The sequence below is a fragment of the Parasteatoda tepidariorum genome, chromosome 3 (genome assembly GCF_043381705.1).
Source record: "Parasteatoda tepidariorum isolate YZ-2023 chromosome 3, CAS_Ptep_4.0, whole genome shotgun sequence".
Classification (NCBI taxonomy): domain Eukaryota; kingdom Metazoa; phylum Arthropoda; class Arachnida; order Araneae; family Theridiidae; genus Parasteatoda; species Parasteatoda tepidariorum.
In genome coordinates this window covers 39,758,521-39,773,312 of record NC_092206.1, presented here as the reverse complement: position 1 = coordinate 39,773,312, position 14,792 = coordinate 39,758,521, and the positions used below count along the sequence as shown (strand labels likewise).

The window sequence follows — 14,792 nt, the reverse complement described above, 5'->3', positions numbered from 1 at the left end:
GTTTTCATACTGTTGGAAGGCTATACAGATTCATTGCTGCATGTCTTTCAGCTATGCACTCTTACTTCCACGAGTTATAAGCCATAGGTCTATTAATCCTATTTAACATTGTTTAGATTCACATTTGGTCCCAAGTTGATTCTTACAGCAATTATCATAAATCTACAGAAGTTTTGCTTGGTTTAGAGTCACCTTGAAACCAAACATTTGCAAAGCTTGTATTATCAAGCTAAAATTCCATATCAATGATCCTCTTGAAAGGATCTTTGCAGCTCGCAATCCATACTTATAATCCTCCCACGCATATGATTCTTTATTATCCTTCCTTTTGATAACACTCTTTTTTAACACTTTTTATTGTATTTTTTTATTGTGTGGATTCTGGAAGAAAATTCAGATTTACAGAATTAACTAAAATCAATGCTTATAAAATATTATAATTTTAAATATCTGTTACTTGAACTTGGATGTGACGAAGAATGGAAGAAAAATAAAAACTGAATAAACAAAGAGCTATAATAAAAAATTTTAAATATATGGTTAAAAACAGTACTTACATTTTAACAGAAGATAAAGTTGATTTAATTGAAAATGTTCAGATGCATAAAGATAATTTTTTCTGTTTGCCTTCAGGCATCTTCGCACATCTTTGTANGAAAAAAAACGTAGCTATTTGAAAATTTAAGCTTACTTTATACGTTAGTTAAATCTTCACTTCATTTGCGGCGCAGTGGCTTAGCAGTACAGTGACAGCAAAAAGACCATACCCTTGGGGAATTCGGTTCGCTCAGTGGTTCAATTAATTTCCATTTGCTTTTATTTAAAAAATTTTCTGTTTGCAAATATTAAACAACTTTCAATAAAATACTATTAGTTGTCATAATAATATTTATATATATTAATAATATTTATAATAATAATATTTATAATATTTGTAATAATAATATTTATATTTTTTGTTCATGTTTATATTTTTTATTTATGTTTATATTTATGATTCTCACAAACAGTCATAAATTTTTATTCTTATACATCGCGGAAAACTATAAACACGAAAATAAAATTATAAAGAATTTAATAAATGTATTTTTCAATAAATAAATTCATATATTTGGGTAAAAAGCGCTCTTAAATCCATAAACTCGTCGTTGTATATCTAGAAAAAAAATAATGATGATGCTAAATGCTATTTCCCTTTGAAATCAAATGCGGAAAACTAGTGGACATATATCACTGAATTACAATATTTTCCAATTTATATCTTATTCTTTTACAATGTTGCGAGTAGAAAATATCCAATAAATTCAGTGTAATAGATTCAGCCACAATAACAGCGTCAGCAATATCTTCATCTCCCTTAAAGTGCTTATTCAAGAAACCTTTTAAGTATAAGTGGTTTCCGACAAAGCGGAATCTTATATTGGTTGCAAGAAAATAAAAGAAAATTCGCCCAAATATACTAAATAGATTTCTTCCATATAGCCGGTTTCTTTCAGGAGAAGAAAGACTGGAAAATACCGCAGAATGACTGGACTACAAGAGCGTTTGATAAATTGCAAGAAACACGGTTTGTTCCCGATACCCTAACTGTAATGCTCCTGTTTTCCTTGATAGTTGTCTAGATTTTACTTATTCTTTTATTTTTTTATACTTTTTCACGTCTTTTATTTATTTTCAAACCTATGTTATGCGTGGAGCGGTATTTGTAGCTGGAAAGAAAAATGTTCACTTTAACTTTTTCTGTCAACTGCCCATGGCGGAGGTTTTTCTCCCACTATCTTTTTTGGAATCATCTCTAAAAACGGTTGTCGTTATCTGGAAGTTGAATTTAATGGGGTACTTGCAAAACTACCAACGTTGCTTCAAAAGCTGAATTCTGCGGGGCCATATTCGCTTTTAAAAATTGATTTCACTTGGAGGATATTTTTTTTTATTTGTTTGTAGCTATATCGAATACTCCAAAATTCATTCCCATAATATTCTTTTTGAAATCTCAATGTTTGAGACATTCTCTCAGATTGCATTTTTCAAATATTTATTTCCATGAAAGTAATTGATTTTCAAGTTTTGAGAGAAGTTTCGCTTTAGGGCGCAATATCTTTTTTTTTCTTTGACAGAACTTTCTTTACATATTTTAGGATTTGATTCTCATTTAATCAAGCGTGTATATCTATTTTTTTCAATCAGCAATCTCATATAGCTGAAAGAATTTTTACAAAATGAATTCGGTGTCATTTTTTTATAAGATAATCTGAAATATTTTGAAAAGAATTTTTGGTTTTTCTTAAATAATCTATGGCATTTTCATTTAAGTTCGAAAAAAATTCTAAAGCTTTGGTTTTATTAGTTGAACTTTTTTGCTTATTTGTAAGTATTCGGCTTTAGTTGAAATATTACGTAGATACTGTTGGGAGGAATTTCAAATCCTTAAAAAAATGCTTACATAAATTACGTAACATGCTTTCTATGAAAAAGGATCTAATTGTCTCACAATATACTTATTAAAGAATTTATGTTTTAAAAATATCATATTTCAAGTAGTTTCATCACTGTATATAGTGTTAGTTAGAAGCTATGCATTATATTGTATATAGTACTAGCATAAACTATAATAAATTAATATCTTTAAATTCGATTTAATTGAATTTTTAAGTTATTATTATTTAAGAAATTATCGTATACGACTTTTAACTATATGACTTTTTTAAAATTTGATTTCTCAAGAACTATTCGACCGATTTTCCTCAGATTTTGTATTTTGTTATGTTACATGTAGGATGCAAAAGTTGCATTCCATAAAATTTTATTTTTTTCCGACTGTTCCTAAATAAATTATCAAGCTAAGGGTTCCAAACCAGTGCTCTACATATAAAATGGCTGAAACCAAGGGGATCTTAAGAGTTATCCTAAGTTAAATTATACTTCAACTTCGCAATGATTAATTATGAAACAAAAGCATACTGACTATATTAATGCAATAATATTTATTTCTATTCATATTATTTCTATCATTTTAATAACGATTTTTACTTTGTATATTTAAATATTAAACTGAAAAAAGTTGAATATATTATATAATTTATACAAATTTCTAATTTAAGAAAAATTGATAAGCTTAAATTCCTTGAAAAAAAATCGCATCATTCACAGTTAATTTTGAACAATTCATTGGTGTGAGCACAGAAGAAAGCAGATTGTCCCAATTTATTTTTCAAAATTTTTTTCTACAGTTAATATATTTTATTATCTTTAATCACATTTTTTTTTAAATTGGTCGAAATCAAAACAATTAATTATTTTGCAATTCTTCCTTCTTTTCTCCCTATTTAAACCTTTCCTCACTTGTTCACTTTATTTAATGTCAAGATAATTAACGCCTTTCCTAAGAGGAAGGGAAAAAATATAAGAAATTGAGGAGTTGTCACTGTGTTTCTCGAAATTCAGGACTCTTTAGAAAATTGTTTAACTAATCAGATCAAATTTTAAAAAACGTTTAGGTCGAACTTGAATTTAAAATCCTACTGTCTTGCTATTTATTTTTGAATTTTCGCACTCTCAGTGCCAAGTTATTCTGAAGAAATTTTATATGGAATATGTTGGGAATTTGAAAATATTTTTGGTTCCACAGATTTATTTCATTTTTCCCGGACTTACGTACCTTCGATAATCATGACTCTTGTGTAGCTAAAAATTGTATTTGAATTGAAAACTGTTTTAATCCAAAACTTTAGAAATGTGTTTCGTATACATTACTTCAACATCTCGGAATAATAAAATATAAATCTGCTGATTATTGCTGACTTCGAATTGGTTATGTAGCGAAAAGTAGTTACGTAAATGCTAATATCTCGTAAAGTAACAATGCATGCATTTCAAAACTTTTTTGCTGAATCGATAAATTATTAGTTTTAATCTTTTGAGAAAGATCATTAGTGTGTAATAATTCTAGTAGAAAAATTTTTTTACATTCATCAGTTCTTAAAAGTGGAAACGCACCTATGAGTGAAAAATTTATTGCAAACATTCTTTTCAGGAAATTTAAATATTTATTGGGAAAAACAAAGCGCGTTTAGAAATATTTTGGGTTCCAATACATTTAGCGACGTCTGAAACTGTTTCGACAGTCTTGGGTAGAGAAAAAAAAAGAAAACATATTTTCGCTAACCAAACACGAAATATTTTCCTGTCACATATTTTAGTGGTAATAATTAAACTAAGGACTAACATAATTAATTTTTTTTACAATAAATTCTAAAATAAACTATGACGACTGTAAAATAATTGCTTTAAAATTAAACATAATATATTTAAATTTTTTATACATTTTGGAAATCGAGTTACTAAGCGAAATCAATGGCGCTTTATTAAAATTTCCAAAAAAATGAGGACATTTCGTTCTTTAAAGGGGTCCCTAATTCATGAGTCCCTAATTCTCTCAGTCTGACCCTGAACTGACTGAAGGATAAGTACTTTGCACTGTGCGATTTGTGATGAAAAAAATTGAAGTAAGCATTCAGTATCAGCATAAATATATTTGCTTGTGTGTCTGTATTTTTTCTTTATTTTTCCATTTAACAAAAACAATCTTTATATCTTTAAAAAAAGGAAAAAAAGTGGTATAATTAAAAAAAATAAATAAAAAAATGCTAGGTCAAATATAGTATAAAACTTAAAACTTCACAAGGTTAAGTAAATGTTATGAAACACTACAGTGTGATACTTTATGATAAATCACATTTATTAAGTCGAAAAACATACACATTTGAAAAACTAGAAGTAGTAAAGAGATTTTTATTTATTTCTCAAAACAAATTACAATTTTATCAAAATTTGTTGCATTTTGAGGATTACTAAATTTTGACAAATTAATAAAGTGAAAAATTGATTGTCCGGAAGAGTTTTCACACAGTGATAATAGGCTCTATTGTTAAAAAACGCTTCCTTTTCACACGCCAAATTACTTTTTCTCTTACACAGTTTTTACGGACATAAGCCTTTATTCCTCGGAGATCTTCATTTAGTATCAGTATAAATACATTTCCTTGTTTATTTGTACTTTTATTTCCTTTATTTTTCATTAAAAAACAATCTTTATATCTTTAAAAAGAAAAAAAAGTGGGATAAAAGCTCAAAGTATAAAAACACTGCCAGGTCGAAACAGTATAAAGCTTAAAAATTCTCTAAATTGGGACATCAAGTGTATAAGAACAACTATAAACTTTATTTCTTGACTTCTCCTGCTTTCATTCTATTTTCTTCTCCCAGAAACATTTAGAAACTTTGAAAACTTTTCGACTCACTTCACTCTGTGCTAGAACTCAATAAATAATAATAATAAAGGAAGAAGAAGAAAAAAAAACACAACAGAGTATAGCACCGTTATCATTAAAGGTAGGGACAAAAAAGGAAAGAAAGGGGAGAGACAAATCAATAAGAGGAAAAGGAATTTTCTCTTTGCCTATGACTTTTGCTGTTTCCATGAGGTCACGCAAGAAAAACGAACTAGTGTTTCCCATTGCCAGTGCTGTTTTCCCCCATAACATCAGAATTTTTCCCTTGCTGAGTATGCGAATTACTTTGGGTTTTATCGAAGACCTTTATTGTTGATCTTTTGACCTTATTACAGTTTCCCCTTTCCTATAGAGGTTTGTTGAAGTTAAGTGGTTTTTGAAGTCACTCCAGTCCTTTGCCAAAAAAGTGCTATTCTGATGAATTTTATTGATATAGAAAGAATAATTTGGAAGAATTTGATGGCGGAAGAAAATGCTGATGTTATAGGTGGGAGAAAGAAAAAAACTATATTTTTGTGTTCGAGATGCAAGTGCTGATTATCATTTATTCTTTCTTAAAAATGAGAATAAAAAGTGTCGAGCTTTTTTCAGGATTTCTGCTTATTTGAAGAAAAAATTGAGAATGAAACGTGATCAATGGGTTTAGTTCTATTTATGATATATATATATATATATACTTAAAAGTGGAAACGCACCTATNTATATAAGGAAACTAAGGTGATGTGGTGAATTGTCATAATGATGTATCATATGTTGATGAACTCTGTGTGTTTTTTGTTAGTCAAGTTTCTTGGACTGATTCTTCGACTTTTCGAGCCAATTCCCAATTAAATTTAAGTTAATTATTTAAAATCGAGAACTTTATACTAAATGCACAAAAATGACAGCTAATTCTTAGTGTGAGGTGAAAAAATTTAAAATCCTAATCCGTAAAAGAAAAAGAAATGATTGTGCGTCTAAATTGTCAATCAAGTAAGGAGGAATTTGTCTTCAAACAGAAGGGGGAAACAATTTAACGATGTAATCACAAGTTATCTTTTTTTTCTCTTTATACTATTTTATCCAGTCGCTGTTTTTTAACATATGTTTAAAACTTGTAAGACACGTGTTGCTTATTATTTTTAAAAGAATAAGTTTACTTGCCAATGTTCAAAAAATGGAGCATTGACAAGTAAGTTTGAGTTAGAATTTTATGTGCAATTAAAGTCCAAATACTAGTATTTTTCCTGCATTTAAAATTTCTACTTTAATTTTTTGCATTTAGTTCGGTTACCAGAATTATTTTTTGCATTTAGTCCATTACCAAAATTATTTGACTTTTTTATTATTTAAGAAATTTTACACAATTTGTAAATTTCACCGCTTGTCATATAATTTTCAGGTTAATTGGGCTACTATTGACAGATTTTATAAATTACTTTTGGAGAATATAGAATTTCCAGTCAATATCTGATCACTTTTGGCATTACAATAGGTTTAAATTTTTAATATAATTTAAACTTTTGACTGCTGACCTTTATCCTGCATCCATATCCATCCACGCTACTTTATTTGCTGCTATCCAAATAATATCTGATCATGCTATAACATTTGTACTACTATATTCATAGGTTAAAACTATCTAACGAACATCCGTCCTAGTGCCGAAAAGGATGTTTTACAATTTCGAGAATTTATAAATTTATACCATTCTGTTCCGTCCGAAAACATTTGCGGAGATCTAACGGAAGTGATCGTTACCACTATCCGTAAAACAGGATACTGTTAAGCGTCGATATTCCAAAAAGGAAAAATCGCTTTAAGCAAACCTTATTTTTTCACTCAATTTTGTTATTATAGCATTTACTTTTTAGTAGTTTAATAACTAAATTTTATGTTATTTGTTTGTGTTTTTAAATTCAGCCTTCAAATGGTTAGAATGAATTCAGAATTCAAAGAAATTCGGAAACTTTTGATTATATCTGAAACTAGAAGTTTCATAAACATTAATAAAAAAGCTTTTAAATAGATATTGTAAAAAGATTGAAATGTCGATAATATATTCTACCTATTCCTCATTTCCTACAACACAGTTAAAAGAGATATGCACAATGAAAATTCACCATGCGCGATATAAAACACCCTTATTGAAACCAAAGCAGATAATGAAATTAACCAAAATTATTCTATGACAAACGTGAAGGTTGAGTAAGGACGAGACAGAGAAACGATAGTGTGAGCATAAATGGTTCAAAAAATTATTTTGATGAGTTTTTAAATTTCATCAAAAAGTTGCAACCAAGTATGAAACTCTAAGGCATTTTAAATGCAATATCTTTTTAAAAATTAAGAAATATAAGTATTAAGAATCTGCACATATCTTTAAAAAAAATAATATATTACATTTTTTATAGCTTTAACATTTTAAAGTTTTCAAACATAATACTCCAACATTTTCAACAATTCCGAATTCCTTGTTCAGTTTTTCTATTATAAACCGTGTTTGGTATCTTTATCATGCTTACATTAGCAATAAAATGAAACTGGTAGCCATTTCAATTAGATCTAAACATCATTAGTATAGCATTCTTAAACACAGCATTTTTAGCAATTATTTGTTCGTTCTACTTAAACCTTACCTCCTAAATGCATGATGTTTTGGTAGAGTCATGTTTTGAATAATGTTAGAAAAATAAAAGACTTCCTTACATTCCAAGAATAAAGAAGCTTTTAATTTAACTCTTAATTACTACACTTTTGTTAAGTGACGTGTGATTAGACGAAGCAAAAAGAAACGTAGAAATGTAAGGATTGTGTTAAACCTCTGTTTGCTGATATAGCATCCTGAATAGCAATTATACGACAAGAAGTGCATGAGTTCCTTTACAGCTTTATTACATTCGATGTTACATAAATAAACGTAATTTTGTTTAGTAAATTTTTAACATGGTTAATATTCCAATGTTAAGAAATAATAATACAACTATTGGAGGGACCGGAAAGTTATGTCACTTCGGCGCATTAAATATTTGTAAGTCTTGAAAACTAATTCATTTTTTTCAATCCCTTTCGACTGGGATTGAAAGGTTGTTGCTAACGAGGGTGAATAAATTATTGTTTAAAAACAAAATCTTGATAACACGTATATAAAATACACCGAAACGACATTACTCCCGGACCTCCTAATACATACATATGCTAATATTATGTGCATATGTTAATATTATTATTTATAATCCATTTAATAATAAAATATAACTTTATAATAATAATATTATAATAATAATAATATTATGATAATAATAATATTAAAATAATAATATTATAATAATAATAATATTAAATTAATAATATTATAATATAAGAACATCAGCCACTGTTTTTTACTTGTCAAGAATAGCGAATGTTTTTAAACTGTTTATAATGTTTCTGCAACTGGTTATGGGAGTCATGGAGGTTAAGGCTTTATAATTCCATGACTAATAGTATTATTTTACATGATCAATATAGAACTTTGACCACTTTCAAAATCTAAACATGTTGGTAATTACTAATCTAAAGCTGAGTGAAATAAAATTTCAGTACTTAGCAATAACAGCCTTCAACCTTAACCAGCATGTCATCGAGACTCCTTCATACGTAACTACAGGGAAATTATCTTTAAAAGTCCACTGTAAAAACTTCCAGATCAAATTACGATAAAAGTATGGGTAGTCAGGGAGCCGGTACTATTAACTGTAAAATCTATTTTTACCGGAATATGTTACGGAACAAAAAGTTTGATATACCGGATTATTGCAGTAATATTTAACTTAAAATCATCAACTAAGTAAATAAATATTATAGTAAAAATTAAAGCATAATATTTTACAGTAGAAATCGTTTTATGGATGTTGCAACCAAAGTACCTGTACTTTATACCATAAATTAAACCGAGTTTTTTTTTGCTGTGTAGTTATGTTATATCAAAAATGTCTGAACATAATAAAATTTCTTACTTATTTAAAAACAAATGAAGCGTACAGTAAACAGCATATTAAAATTTTAAGTTGGAAAATATAATTTTATTCATAATATGATTCTCCAAATAATTTGTCTTTTGACAAAACCTGAGAGCACAAAAATTCAATTATTAAGGAAAATAAATGAAAGATTTCAAAGGTTAATGTAAAAGCAAACATTTAATTTTATTCGAAGCATAGCATATTCCACCTTAATGGAAGCCACTCACAGAATATCATCGTTAAGGATAATATACTGCTTTTCTCGTATCATTATGCATCATTACAGAGTTCCTCTTCTTTAACTACAGCAAAAGGATTCGAATTCAAAGAATATGTTTCGATTCGCAAATGAATATGTAACATCAATCGAATACATGCTGAGAGCAATAAATATGAAGTTTGAAGTAATCGACCATTTATTACCAATGTGATATTTTACTTTGAAAGTATTAGCATAGGAATTTCATTACATCACGCAATGAACGTACGTTTCAGTATTTTATAAACCTTCTGCTTTTTTTTTCAACTACATTAAAGAAATTGTTATTTGAATTGCTTAGGAGAGTATATATCATTTTATTTTTTAAATAAGAAACTTTCTTGTCATACTTTAAGAGGAGGTGTTTAAAGTGCAATAACAAAATTACTGATTACTGAACTCTACCACGTCAACATTCCCAATTGTAATTTACACTTAAAAAGGGAAAAAAACTTTATCAATCACGTTTTCCCTTAGTTGTTGTTGTTGTTAATTTACGTCGCACTAGAGCTGCACAATGGGCTATTGGCGACGGTCTGGGAAACATCCCGGAGGATGATCCGAAGACATGCCATCACAATTTTGATCCTCTACGGAGGGGATGGCACCCCCGCTTAGGTAGCCCGACGACCTGCGCGAAGTCGAGCACTTTACGGTAGCACAGTTTAACAAGGACCAATACCGCACATCCTCGGTGCCTACGCAGACTGATCCAAATGGTCACCCACCTGCACACTCACCGTAGCCAGTGATGCTTGACTTTGGTGAACTGCTGGGAACCGTATCTTAACGATCAGTCCACTGCGGGACACGTTTTCCCTTAGCAATACCGTATTGTATTCCCTTCTATACGTAGAAACGAGATTACTTGAAGTCAATCTTTCTCAGATGGTCAGGTGTATGCTATTGTATATTTTATTCTATATTGTATGCCTGAAAGGAATGCATGTATCCACAGTGATGAAGATGAAACTTCCAGTAACCTAGTTTCTACGTGAATATCTGCACACAAAACGTAACTGCTAAAAACAAAATTGCTAATATATATATATATATTTATTAAACACTAAAATACGATTATGAATGTAAATGTGATTACAATATTACTTTCCATGAAAAAAACTTTCCACGCGCATGACAGCTAATGAGTTGAACAAAGACTTTTGACACTGTTTAGTTTTGTTGCAGTTAGGTACTCTACATTAAAGTTTCACCAATCGAAGCGTTTCTCTCATTCGCGTATTATGATGCATGCCAAACGTAAAATCCAGCTCTTTACAAATTGCTGACATCACTTTGTAATTTCATAAACAAGGTTTGATATAGTAAGCCTTTAAAATATCTAAGGCAATTTGCAAAAAATAGATTTTCTAATAAGCTACCGACTTATAAAAACTCTGATGTATTGCCACAGATAGGTATAGTAAGCCTATCAAATGACTAAGGCAATTTACGAAAAGTAGATTTTAAGATTAGCTGCCGACTTATACAAATTCTGATGTATTGGCACTGACAATATTAAAAGAAATGATGCCAATGACTGCTATTTTAGTTGTTAACACTTTAATTACAAGTTAATAAAATCAAAATGTACACGCTTTTTAAACTATTTTGAATATACATATCACTTTCCTATGCTATTAATTAGTTTAATCTTAAGACGAAAAATAAAAATCTGAATTTAAAATATTTTTTAAAGGTTAATAGGTATATGACATACAAAAGTATTGAAAAAAAATTCGTTTAAAATTTCGCCTTCATTTTTTCAGAAATAAAATATCTATAGTTTTCAAAGTACTTAGGTATCAGTTCATTGTACCATTGTAGCTGCTTGAAGGGAAAAAAATGAGAGAGAGAAGAAAAGGAATTGCGAAAAATCTTCGTCCAAATCTTTAATTTGAGAAACCAAATTTAATGACGACTTTTAAAGTACTAGAAAGCCAATAGAAGAAAGAAAGAAAACGGATTATATCATTTTCTAAAATTTCATTTCTCAAGGTATTTCTCTTTGAAATGAACTTTGACCATTTCCTTAAGTACAGGTCGATAGAAGCTGGAAAAATGAGATAACGAAATAAAGCTGCCATTCGTCTTCGAAATTCAAGAGAAGCTTTAACTCAAGAAATGGGAATTCTGTCATACTTGAATTTATCAAGTAACGATACTAAATGCTTAGTTCCTTACACGATTTGTATTTGAATAACTCCCTTATCGAGTTTCGAGCAAAGTTGCCATTTCAAAAATATTAACTCTGTATCTAACTTTATTTTCCATTGAATTTTTGAATGAAAAAAATTTTAATGTTGCGTTTAGTATATTTCATAAATGAAAATATTATAGTTAACGCTAACATAAGTAATGTTATAAAATAGAGTATATCCATATTGCTTAATTAATATCACTAGCTTTATAAATTGTACTAACCTTAAAAATATCGTTTATTTATGATGAAAGAAATAAATAGGCCAAAAACGGGTAAACATACTAGTTTACATGCTTATTTCTCTGGGTAAACATACTGGGTTTTTTTTCTGTCAATTCGGAATTATTAAAAAGGATAGCCGTATAAAAGTCGAATGCTTTAATGTCGATTTCTCACAGACCATCAACTAGACTGGCTCTAATTTTGTTTTTTTTGCCATGTAAAAGTACATACATTAAAGTGGTGTAATTTTTTTCGACTATTATTAAATACAATAATATTCAAAAATATTAAATATATTCCAAAATTTATTTTTCGCATGGAATTATCTTCGTATAAACGATTTTTATAAATGCGTGCAAAAACTCCATTTACTTAAATTCTTGATATATGACAAAATACGTAAACAATAAAATAAGCATTACGGGGTCCAAACTTTGGTTCGCACTCCTGACCAAATTACTGGCACCATTTTTGTCCAGATCACTGCTACACTATTTGTTTTGGAAGTCAGAAATCCGAAAACATCGAAGAAAGTGCAGAATGTTATTCAGAGAAAGTATGTTTTTGTGACTTAAAATATTATTCAGAGAAATAATGTTTAATAATAAATGTTATTCAGAGAAACTATGCTTTGTGTCTCTTCGTAACTTGAAATATTGCCCGTACTAATTAATTAGAGGAAGTCACTCTCTCGAACCATTAAGTTTGAGTCCAAGAGAGTGAAGATCCAATTATTAGATCACAAATTATTCAGGTTAGTCTGTTTATTTTTTTGCGCCTGTACATATTACGTTTTTTTCAGGCAATGTTTTTCTATTCATAGTTTTAAATGATGCGACCTATCTTAATATTAACGCTACATAATTGTGATATTCATTACCTATTCTTTTATCAGATGTGACTGTACATATAAATATTTGATCCAGTGATGCATAAACACGTCCCAAAAGAATTATTAGACAGTTTAAAACTAAAATGTATTGCACCGTGACAATGTATACTATTAAATTAATTTTAAAATTAAAAATTATCCTATGTCGCTGAGAAAATATTCCCTTCTTGAGATGCTTTTACCGTTTGAGAAATTTTCACCATAAATAAACTCATATTTCATCAGCTTCCGTATCTTTTAAGATACCTTGTGCAACCAACACCATCCGGAATATCCCTCATTAACCTTAATGAGCCGGTACCTAGCATCTTTGATTGATTTGACTAGAGAGACTTGCTAATTGATGGTGTTTGTTCCTCTACCGAGTTGACCTTAATCTCAGGCTGCATTTTTGAGCAGAAGTGTTAGGTTTGTCATTTTGAAGATTAACTCACCTGAATATTTTTTTCATGTCTTTTTAGTAAGTGAATAAGATAGATGCTTTCAATATTTTTCAAAAATTTAAAATTTAGTTGCAGAATGAATTATTTGAATTTTTTAACAGTAAAAAATACCTAATAACCAGTTATATTTTAAAAGAAATTTTCAAAAGTAATGGTTGAATTACATGATTTTCATGAAATAAAAAGTTTATATTAAATAGCTACATGCTTCAGAGTCTTAGCTTTAAAGAGGAAATAAATCGATATTGAATTTGAATCGATTGAAGAATGAATTGTTTGAATTTTTTTTAATGAAAAATACCTAACAAAAAAAATTATTTTAAAAGAATTTTTCAAAAGAAATTGTTTAATTGCATGGTTTTCATGAAATAAAAAGTTCATATTGAATAACTACATACTTCGGAGTCTTAGCTTTTAAGAGGAAATAAATCGATATTGAATTTGAAGTTTCAAGCTTCTGAGTTTTCGCGTAAAACTAATATAGTGTGTCAGTAAAGCATGTTTTCTTTTAATAAACCGTAGCAACGCCAAGTTATACGTATATCTTAAAAATACAGTCGACTTTTTTTAAGAATGGATTTGCCATTAAGAATTTTTGAGCCTCATACAGATATTGAGACCTGATTGTTTTTATATATTTTCTTCTTTATCAAGTGAAATTTAAATAAATCATGGTTTTCGATGATTTATAATTAGCTGCCCCCGTCTTTACTATTCCTCATATTTTTAGTTTTAGTGCTATTTATCATAACGTGACTATTTGAGTACCAAAGCTAATGAAAAAAAGTGCTTGAATTCACGAAAAAGCTCTTTGTGCCAATGAAAAGGACTAAGTTGTTGGATAAAGGCAATATGATGCCTATTTCGGTTAAGATCGAATTCATTAATCACAACAACTTGTCAACCAATGACCACAGACTGCTTTGGGACCAACCCACTTTCTAGGTACAACTAAGTATCAACAAGACCTAATGAACTTATTTTTGTGCAGATTATCTAAATAGTATACGTTTGATTTCCTGACAAGCTAAGACGGTCGAAATATATGCAAGATACATTTCATAAAAGGAGAGGATAATATTTTTCTTCAAGAAAAAATTTGACGTTTGATAAAGAATAGAACTTTTTTTCTCCAGTAATCTCATAGAAGGGAAATTCTGAGAGTGGTTCATTTGAGGTATAATGACAAATTTTCATCATCCTCTATAGCTTAGAGAGGGTACGCCATGGATCACAAAAGCAAGCGTGTAGTATATGATGCAAATTTAAAATTAATTGAAACAAAAAGAAATATTTTATTCTCAAAACCAGTATGCTTTTATGTCTTTTAATGCCCTTGCATTTCAACGCCCATATTTTTATGCCTTTTTTTTTTGCATGTATAAATGTAATTTATCTTCTTTCAGAAACCATGAACATCAATAAATATGTCTACGAAAAATGCATTAAAATTTAAAATTTTAATGAATAGCAATTTAAAATAAAGTAGTATATATATA

The 14,792-nt window shown here is 28.9% G+C and overlaps 1 protein-coding gene across 2 annotated transcripts in view; it reads right to left on the bottom strand.

The window, feature by feature from the left end:
- LOC107456467 (kin of IRRE-like protein 1) overlaps window positions 1-14,792 on the bottom strand; it is a 226,162-nt gene that overhangs the window by 162,881 nt on the left and 48,489 nt on the right. The window lies entirely within an intron of this gene.